The sequence below is a fragment of the Tachysurus fulvidraco genome, chromosome 1 (assembly GCF_022655615.1).
Source record: "Tachysurus fulvidraco isolate hzauxx_2018 chromosome 1, HZAU_PFXX_2.0, whole genome shotgun sequence".
Taxonomy (NCBI): domain Eukaryota; kingdom Metazoa; phylum Chordata; class Actinopteri; order Siluriformes; family Bagridae; genus Tachysurus; species Tachysurus fulvidraco.
The window spans coordinates 2,632,414-2,642,413 of NC_062518.1; the positions used below are offsets into that span (position 1 = coordinate 2,632,414).

At 38.7% G+C, this 10,000-nt stretch overlaps 1 protein-coding gene across 1 annotated transcript in view; it reads left to right on the plus strand.

The window, feature by feature from the left end:
* The window catches only part of igdcc3 (immunoglobulin superfamily, DCC subclass, member 3), an 84,133-nt gene extending 83,129 nt beyond the window's left edge, over window positions 1-1,004 (plus strand). The window contains exon 14 of the mRNA XM_047818737.1: window positions 1-1,004. This exon is cut by the window's left edge and continues 277 nt beyond it. The gene's annotated coding sequence lies outside the window, so the exon portion shown is untranslated.
* Window positions 1,005-10,000: the final 8,996 nt, after the last annotated feature.

Below are 10,000 nucleotides of genomic sequence, written 5' to 3' on the forward strand. Positions count from 1 at the left end.
CGCTGGACTCTATAACTGGGAGAGCGTTTTAAAAAAAAGGTGTGATTCTGCCACGGACTGATTTCATCATTGGAAGGGGAAAAAAAAGTGAGATTTTTATTTTATTTTTTTATTTTTTTCAGCAGCGCAAAGACACAATTTGTGTTTTTTTTTTCTTTGTTTGTCTGTTTGTTTTTTGTCCTGCTGCCTGCCAATGATTTCACAACCCCATCCAGCGAAGACTTCAGCCTTTTCTCCAGGGATTTGAAACTGTTCCTATTATCTCAGGATGTTTTTCTTCCACGATATCGATATATTTTTCTTTAAACGACCTCCGGGTTTTAAATCCCGGCGGCTCCCTCCCCAAATCCTGGGGTTTACAACAGAAACCTACCTCAGCCGGAATGAATGTGTTGTAGGAAGCATTATTTTTGTTGTTGTTCTCTTCATTGTTGTTGTTTTTTTGCCATTTTCTACATCACTTCTACTCGTTTTTATTTTCTTTAACGTGTCGAGCGTTCGGTCAGAAAACAAGAAGAAAACAAGAAGAACGGGTGCTGCCCTACCTCAAACCCCAAGAACCACCGTCGATCCGATCTCGTTTAAGGGAAAGCGAGGAAAAATCTCCAACATATAGCACTTCCAAACGTCGAAGTCAATGTTCTACCTCAAGATAACAACACCGTTGTTGTCGTTGTGCTTTGTTTTTCATAATGAAACGTATCTTTCTTTCTTTCCTTTCTTTTGTGTGTGTGTGTGTGCGTGCGTGTGCGTGCGTGTGTGTTTACCTCAACGTCACCGATGCTACCGTTATAAATTCTATTCCTTTTCCACTTTTTGTAAAGTTTTTATGTATTTTTTGTACCTTTTTTTTTAAACGTACAGTTTAGTTGAATCTAAAGGCTGTTAGAGATGCATTGCACTTCTACTAATAATTTCAGGATCGATTTTTATTCCATTCTGCGTGTGTTAAGAAGAGAAGATACTGATACTGTATATCAGCCACGAACACTGTATGTATGTATGTATGTATGTATGTATGTATGTACAGTATGTATGTATGTATGTACAGTATGTATGTATGTATGTATGTATGTATGTATGTATGTATGTATGTATGTATGTATGTATGTATGTATGTACTATATGTATGTATGTACAGTATGTACTGTATGTATGTATGTATGTACTGTATGTATGTATGTATGTATGTACTGTACGTATGTATGTATGTATGTATGTATGTATGTACAGTATGTATGTATGTATGTATGTATGTATGTATGTATGTACTATATGTATGTATGTACAGTATGTATGTATGTATGTATGTATGTATGTATGTACAGTATGTATGTATGTATGTATGTATGTATGTACTGTATGTATGTACGTATGTATGTATGTATGTACTGTACGTATGTATGTATGTATGTACAGTATGTATGTATGTATGTACAGTATGTATGTATGTATGTATGTACAGTATGTATGTATGTATGTATGTATGTACGTATGTATGTATGTATGTACTGTACGTATGTACTGTATGTATGTATGTATGTATGTATGTATGTACTGTACGTATGTATGTATGTATGTATGTACAGTATGTATGTATGTATGTATGTATGTATGTATGTATGTACTATATGTATGTATGTACAGTATGTATGTATGTATGTATGTATGTATGTATGTACAGTATGTATGTATGTATGTATGTATGTATGTACTGTATGTATGTACGTATGTATGTATGTATGTACTGTACGTATGTATGTATGTATGTACAGTATGTATGTATGTATGTACAGTACGTATGTATGTATGTACTGTACGTATGTATGTATGTATGTACAGTATGTATGTATGTACAGTATGTATGTATGTATGTATGTATGTATGTACTGTATGTATGTATGTATGTACTGTACGTATGTATGTATGTATGTATGTATGTATGTACTGTATGTATGTATGTATGTACTGTACGTATGTATGTATGTATGTACAGTATGTATGTATGTATGTATGTATGTACAGTATGTATGTATGTATGTATGTACTGTATGTATGTATGTATGTATGTATGTATGTATGTATGTACTGTATGTATGTATGTATGTATGTACTGTATGTATGTATGTATGTATGTATGTATGTATGTATGTATGTACTGTATGTATGTATGTACTGTATGTATGTATGTATGTATGTATGTACAGTATGTATGTATGTACTGTATGTATGTATGTATGTATGTATGTACAGTATGTATGTATGTATGTATGTATGTATGTATGTATGTATGTATGTATGTACAGTATGTATGTATGTACAGTATGTATGTATGTATGTATGTATGTATGTATGTACAGTATGTATGTATGTACAGTATGTATGTATGTACTGTATGTACTGTATGTATGTATGTACAGTATGTATGTATGTATGTACAGTATGTATGTATGTATGTATGTACAGTATGTATGTATGTACAGTATGTATGTATGTATGTATGTACAGTATGTACAGTATGTATGTATGTATGTATGTATGTATGTATGTATGTATGTACAGTATGTACAGTATGTATGTATGTACAGTATGTATGTATGTACAGTATGTACAGTATGTATGTATGTACAGTATGTACAGTATGTATGTATGTATGTACAGTATGTATGTATGTATGTATGTATGTACAGTATGTATGTATGTATGTATGTATGTATGTATGTACAACTGTCCGTCTGTACGGTGGACGTCTGTAATCGTATTGTCTGGGGGAACGAATGATAATATATGTGTAGATTTATAGCTACGGAAGTCAAGCACAGATTTATCACGGTGGGAACACGGACGTGGTGAAACAGCGTGATGTCGGTAATACGGTTTTGATCCGGCGCAGGCCGTTCGTCAACGTCACCGTGTGCTAATTACATCAGGAATAAATACGGAAATAAATCCGTTCAGACCAGAGCAGACAGGAAGTGCGTGACCTGTCCATCAGCTGACAAGAAAAGCTAAGCTCCTCCCCCAACACTATCCCAGAGAATGATTAGAGCTTCATTACACACACACACACACACACACACACACACACACACGAAACACATTACACACTAAAACTCGTGCCAATCTTAAAGAAACGGACATCTTAAGGACGTCTTCGTATTTTTTACCTTCGTTCGAATATCAATCATGTTTGATACACAACATTCGCGTTACAACGAAGCAAAACATTTCCCTAAATTCACAAAACAAAAACGTGTACATTTTGCGACGATTAGCGTTTCTGAACATTCTGAAAATGAACAACGTTCCAAACGACGTTACAGTGAAGATTTCTTCACGATATCGATCACGATGGTTTGTTGTCGTTCAGCCAGAACCGGCTCGGGTTTTTTTTTTTTTTAACCAGAGTTTAACCAGAATACCAAAATTATTTTACAAAGAAACGGAGAGAAAGAGTTGTGTGGTGGTCTGGGAAAACCCTTTGGGGAGAATTCTGGAATATTTGAAATGCCAAAAGTGACAAAAATCGATTTTTTTGACCAAAAAAAATGTTTGAATGCTAATAATCTATTTAATTTCAGTGTTTTTTTTTTGTATGTTTAACGATTTACGGACGGACTTTTATATCTATTTAACTCTGTAAAAGACAACGACGTGTCAGAAAACATTAGGTAAAAAAAAATTTTCAGGAAAATCTGGAAAACTTTTAGCAAGCAGCACAACGTCACAGCTCAGCTTTAATAAAACAAATATATTTCACCAAAAAGACTGAAGACTGACATGTTTCTTGTTGGATAATTTTCAACAAACACGGCGATTAAAGCTGCCAGAATGAGTAAAGGACTTGAAAAACTTTTCTCGCTAAACAGTTTCTCTGGTTTCAGAATCAGAATCAATGTTTGTTTGTTTTTTTTTAAGTCGTGTGACTTCATCAAAACGTGACTCGGTAATCATGTTGTCAAACTCTCTGGGCCTTTTTACACCCGGTCACTTCGTGTGTTGTCTCTGATCCGATAGCTATCTGATGTGTTAAAACTGTACCATTTACATCAGGCCACATAAACGTGTCTCGGCGAATCGGATATCCATCCGATATATATATATTGTACCTCATTTCCGGGAAACAGAACACACTTCGGTGTACGCGGTTTTCAGAACGCGATCAAAAAGAAGACGGAAAAAACGGTTACGATGTTTATGCTACAAAAATAGCGTTTACTGTTTGCTGCGTTTTCGCTGGCGGCAGCAGTGCGTTTTAAGCCCCGACGAGACGCCTGGGTGAAAGGTCCCCTGCGAGTGACGTACTTCCGTTTGGGAGGAGTATAGCGCTGACGTATGTGGCTCGAACAACCACATTCATTTACACCTGTCCAGTTTAATCTGTAACGCGTCCCAGACCACCTCCTGAAGGGGTTTGTACCATCGGGTTTATATCCGTCTCTAAAACGTTTCGGAGGGCATTTAGACCTGGTCTTTTTACCATCGGATAGCTATCTGATCACAGAACACGCAGGAAGAGACCAGGTGTAAAAAGCCCCTGAGTCTTTACTACAAATTGAAATACAAAAGAAAAACATCTTTTTGTTGAAGAAAGTCTGTCGAAGAAAATATAGTCAAAATCTCAGCACATTAAGGGTTTTCCCAGCCGCCACACACACCATTTTAAACCCCAGGAAGTTCCTGTTTCCGGTTTGAACGATGGATCCTGGATCAGTCCTGGACTCCAGACTCAGCGGTCTGATCGGTCGGCACTTTGCTTGTTCTGGCTCCCTCAGGATTTTACAGGAAAAAACAAATTAATAAATAAATAGAACCAGGACCAAAAATGTCGCTGCATCACGTACGATTTGCTCTAGAAAATTCCACTGTCAGATTTAATGCCAGATATTTTCCTTGTTTAGTTTGTATCGAGTTCCGCGATAGTTTTTCGTGAATTAAAAACAAAATTCCTCCATCCCAGATTTATATCATTATTTCGAGTCGTATTTATTTGGTTATGTTTCTTGTCAAGTTATTAAAAGTCCCAATAATGGATGTGTGGGCGGAGCTAATAATAGTAATAATAAATGCTGGCCTGTGATTGGTCGGCTGCAGTTGTCACGGAAACATCTTTCCGGCTTCACGGTGAGGGCTGTGATCTGTTCGTGGAAACCGAATTGATAAAAAAAGAAAATAAAACTCGACACTTTGTTGTTCTGGAGAAAGTTGAACATGAATCTTTTCATTAAAACAAAATAAATTAAATAAAATTACTTTTAGCGGTTATTTCTGTTTAACACTGAATTTTTATCAGGCTGAACTTTAACCTGTGAATTCTTGAAGCTTAGATTTTGTTGTACGGATTATCGTAATTATCGTAGCGGGACGGTGGCCTCTGATTGGTCCAAACTGTTGGTAAGTTTTGTGGTAAAATTCTGTTTTTTCTTGTTGCCGTTACTGCAGTATACAGTTTTGGATTAGTTTTTATTTATTTATCGATCTGCTACAAAGTATTGGCACCCTTACCATCAGTTCACCTGCCCTCACTCTGATTAAAATAAACTCGTCGCATCTCAGGCTGAATGATCAGAAACATCAGGAACATCAGACATCATGAAATTCTAGTAAGATTCGGCTAATCATCTGCATCGCTGGTCTCTTTCTGAAGCCTCCAGGGAACCAGAGGCAAGACTACGGATAACAGATCGGAATTTTAGTGCACGCTGGTGTCCTATAGGAGTATCTATTCCCAGCTAGGGGTCAGAGGTACCACAGGATGATCATATCACGATAATTAATGGCTTCATGGTACAGTATATAATTTTCATAACAACATCCATAATAGCTTCAGCTTCAGGACCATCAGCTTCATCAGAAACTAAAAAGATTTATTTATATGATGAAAAGGAGAAAAAATACCAACCAAGAACAACCAAGAGACTTAGTAGTGTGTTATAATGTCCTTACATCACAACATCCAAGTCATCGCATCGATCTGTTTAAGACGAGACACTTCAGGGTCTGTAAAAAATAAATAAAAAGAAACAAATGCCGATATCAGGACTTTTATTTATCCAAATCTAACTAAATATGCATACATTTGCATACTTCATTAAACCCTGTAAATATATATATATATATATATATATATATATATATATATATATATATATATATATATATATATATATATATATATATATATATTTACATATCTCGAGTCTTTGGATGATCTTTGGAGTGCAGAGCAAATGTTTGGTTCTAAATACAGAAAAATGTAGAGTGCAGGAAAAAAAACATCTAAAGGATTAATAACATTAAAACGTACACCATGATGTTCGAGTGGGCGGAGCTTAAACCTCAGATTTGCTGAAGTTCGGAGAAAAATATCGTACATGTTGTTGTCGGTGTGATTTTAAATAACTTCAGTCTAACATTAGATTGTATTTATTATTATTATTATTATTATTATTATTATTATTATTATTATTATTATTATTATCGATCGATCATTTCGGGCTCTAGTGTCTCGTCTTAAAGAAACGGTAGACTCCGTGATCGGGACACAACACTGTGCTGGATTTCCTTTTCCTTACTGCATCTAAATACGAAGTATAACGTTCGATGGCGTACGGATAACAAATCGTTTGTCGTGTTTTTCATTCTTGTCGAATCCCTGTACAGATGTGAACGCAGGGGATTTAGAACTCATGACCCAAACTCTTGAGACGCGTCCGTCACCGAGTGAAGCGGATTCTCACATCACATCTCTCTTGGGTCTAAAAGCTCCTTTTTGGATATTAACATCTCACGTAAAAAACAAGGCACTGCTGCAGCTCATTTCTATTTGGCTGTTGTATGAAAAAAAATCCCCAAAGTGACATCATTAGCTTGCTCATTAGGCGAACAGTGATGAAAACAAGCGTGTGGCTGGTGAAATAAACAAAAGTCTTATTGTCGAGTGACTCTGAGGACATTTACATGTACGCTATGTGACGTTGCTTTTTATCTGCAGCTGGCTAGACGGCGAGCTAGGAATCGTTCGTTAGTCCGCGCTAACTGCGTCTGGTTGTCATGGTTACTGTGTGCACGCTGGATGAATAGCGTCTCTCCTATCTATCTTTGGTAGCTGATATTAGCCAGGGATGGTTGTCATGGTTTCGATGCTTATCCAGTTCTCCGTAGCTATCGAAGTTACATTTGCGAGACTTCGCCTCGTTCCGATGACATCACAGCTCATACTGGCCACTTAGAGGATGTGAATTGTGATTTATTATTTTTTTTATTATATTAATGCCTATATTTTTAAACCACAACGAGACGTTTACGTAAAAGGAGTCACCAGAACAGCTTGGCATGGAAAGTACGAGTCTCAGAACCCGTACCGGAGCCATAAGCACCGTTCTTCCCGTCGGGTTGGTGCTACAGAGCGCCGTCGATGTCTAAAACTTTCACGGATCGAGATTTGGTGTGGGTGAAGGCCAGAGCGTCAATCACATCCAACTGCTCTGTGAGCTCTCGCGCCACTGTTAAAGGGGGCGGAGTCATTCTGGTAAAAAGCGCAACCGTTAGGATAGAAATCGATTTCTGTCAGATGGATTTGCAGCAACACTTCTGTCTAAAGAGAATTGGACAAATAAATAAATATGGGGGTCACGGTGGCTTAGCGGTTAGCACGTCCGCCTCACACCTCCAGGGCTGGGGGTTCGATTCCCGCCTCCGTCTTGTGTGTGTGGAGTTTGCATGTTCTCCCCGTGCCTCGGGGGTTTCCTCCGGGTACTCCGGTTTCCTCCCCCGGTCCAAAGACATGCATGGTAGGTTGATTGGCATCTCTGGAAAATTGTCCATAGTGTGTGAGTGTGTGAGTGAATGAGAGTGTGTGTGTGCCCTGCGATGGTTTGGCACTCCGTCCAGGGTGTATCCTGCCTCGATGCCCGATGACGCCTGAGATAGGCACAGGCTCCCCGTGACCCGAGAAGTTCGGATAAGCGGTAGAAAATGAATGAATGAATAAATAAATAAATAAATAAATAAATAAATAAATAAATGCTGGACAGAGAATGAAATTCTCACTGGTTTGCTTGACGGTGAGCGTTATTCAGATTTGCGTTTCTAATCCTGTCCCCCGACGACGATCTCTGATGCTGGACTTTTGTTTCAGCTGCTCAGTTATCCTCTTTTTGGAGATTAACCAGGCAGCAGGTGCTTACTAATGCTCCTTTAGACAAACACAGAGCAACTCAATGTTGTTTCAGAGCTACTAAGCGGAGAAATCCAATGGCGTCCTTTTTTTTTGTACGCTTTCTTCAGTTTTATCTGTATAATCTCTAAAAAAACAAAAAGGGTATTAGTGTCCAATCCCGATGGCCCTTTATCATCCTAAACAAACAGCTAACCCTCAATGAATGGCCCATTTATCGAAGGATTTCTCGCTGCCTCTAAAATTCCCATCGGGAGGACGACTCAGAGACGACCCCATTAGCATGTAGCGGTGTCGGGTTAGCGGCGCCACCATGGCAACCTCGGTGCATTCAGATTCGTTGGGCTGATACAAAGCAAACATCGTTTTGTGCGGGTCGCCGTCTGAGCGCCGTGAGTGCTGTCACTCAAAGACAGGCTTTAACAGAGAGCCGGGACTGAGCGCTGTGCTGAACACACGGATTATCCTCCTCACAGTTTGCTTATCACACTCCATTAATAACGATATCTCGTGTAGATCGGTGCTGATTTCTGCAGAAACTTCCAGAACGTTTACTCATCGGTGTACGAGTAGGACACGAATCCACCGCGCACCGTTACGGCGACTCACACTGATGCGTGCGTTCATCTATTAGTTGTCTTTTTTTTTTAATGTTTGCTGTCTTTTGAGCCAAAGGCGGCACGTTATTTAAGACTTGTCTATTTTATAAGCGATTTCGATTCCGTACCGTCTCGACGATCCGTTTCCGGTTCGCTCGAGATCGCTTTCAAGATGGCCGACAAACTTTACTAGATGTTACTCGAGATAGCTTACGGTGTTAATCCGACGTGTACGTGCGGCTCCGTGTAATCTGTATAAACAGAGGTTGTAATCGATAAAGTACATAACGTTATTTTATCATTAACACAGGAAAAAAAAGTAGCCTTAGCATGTAGCTACCTACTATCATGTGTGCTGATAATTTATTATATCGCGGTAAAGTAAACGTGTATTAAACATTAGTAAACTTAAGGTACATTATCAAATGTGCTAACAGTAGCCCCGCCCACAGCCCCGCCCACAGCAGTTCTTAAGTGTAGACCAGCAACGTTTTGGTGCTACTTAAGAACCACTTTTCCTGGTTCAGAGCCGGTGCTTTGGAGGTCGAAACAGAAAGAACTGGTTCTAACTTAGGCTCTGGCTCCGAACCAGCACTCGAACTGCCTCGGTGGAAAAGGGGCATAAGATACTTGCTTGAATGACATCATCCACAGAAGATAGCCTATTAAAGCTTGTCTGTCTGACGGTTTTTTATGTGTGCAAATTTGTTCAGAAAATCGACAGGTTCTATCGTGATTAAAATCTTCTTTTCAAACAGTCGAAGAGACTCGAAGTTTGTCATGAGTGTATAAGACGGTCGACGGTCGTGTAAGAACCCGACGTGGGGCAGGTGATATCAGCCACAGAGTGCCACGATTTATAGCAGCAATTCAACAAAGATGGATTTTCAAGTTCGCGTTCAAAACTGCAAATATTTTACACGGTCTTGAAAAAAGAAGTCACTTATTTTGAGTCGCCGTTGATTTCTAGATTTTGTGCATTTATCTCTTGGTAGTTGACACAATGGTACAGTATGTGATGTGATGTAGCCTGTTGGTTAAGGAGTCGGATGACCAGTCAGAAGGCTGTGAGTTCAAATCCCAGATCCACCAACCTGCCACTGCTGGGCCCCTGAGGAAGGCCCTTAACCCTCAGTTGTGTTAAAAATGTGAGATATAATAAGTCACTCTGGATAAGAAAGTCTGTAAAATATCTCCGTAAATTTATTATTCACCTGTCGGA